Raw genomic sequence first — 713 nt, forward strand, 5'->3', positions numbered from 1 at the left:
GGGGGGGGGGGGGGAATCAAAACTGTACTGCAACTCTACCCATGCAAGTTTTTTCTGTCTTGAAAAGGTGATGGGGGTAGAGATGGGTTTTGCTTGCCTCACCATGTCCTACCCCAAATGTCTATAATTTATGCATATTCTATTTATAATTTTTTGTGTGTGTAGATATTCTATTACGAACTCGTAATTTTTTTTTTTTTATATAATTATTTTTCTTTAACACAATTTGATTAATTCTCCCATTTCTCTTTAATTTCAACCTCACTAACCTCAATGTGACATCATTAAGGATGACAATATCCTTCCATCCCATTCCCACCCCACTCCTATCCTGCATAGATTTTCCCTATCCCGAGGAGGGGACAGGATAGGGATGAAGCACCCCAAATATGATTTCACCATATTATTACGATATCAATTTTGGTTTGAATATGAAAATGCCAAAAAAAAAAAAAAAACAACAACAACAACAATTTAAAAAACAAAAAAATAATAAATAAATAATTTTGTTATGTTGCTTTTGTTATTTCTCATGTCAAAAACTCTGCTGTTAAAGTTGTCCTTCCTACAATAATACTGAACAATTCTATGTACATCACTTGGTTTTGTAGCTCACTATAGGATTGAGATATGCAATTGCTAGATATTGCAACTGGTACAATTGCTCAATTCTCTCTCATATTGTAGTAATAACAAACATAAATTAAGTTTAA

The sequence above is a fragment of the Quercus lobata genome, chromosome 8 (assembly GCF_001633185.2).
Source record: "Quercus lobata isolate SW786 chromosome 8, ValleyOak3.0 Primary Assembly, whole genome shotgun sequence".
In the NCBI taxonomy this organism is placed as follows: Eukaryota; Viridiplantae; Streptophyta; class Magnoliopsida; order Fagales; family Fagaceae; genus Quercus; species Quercus lobata.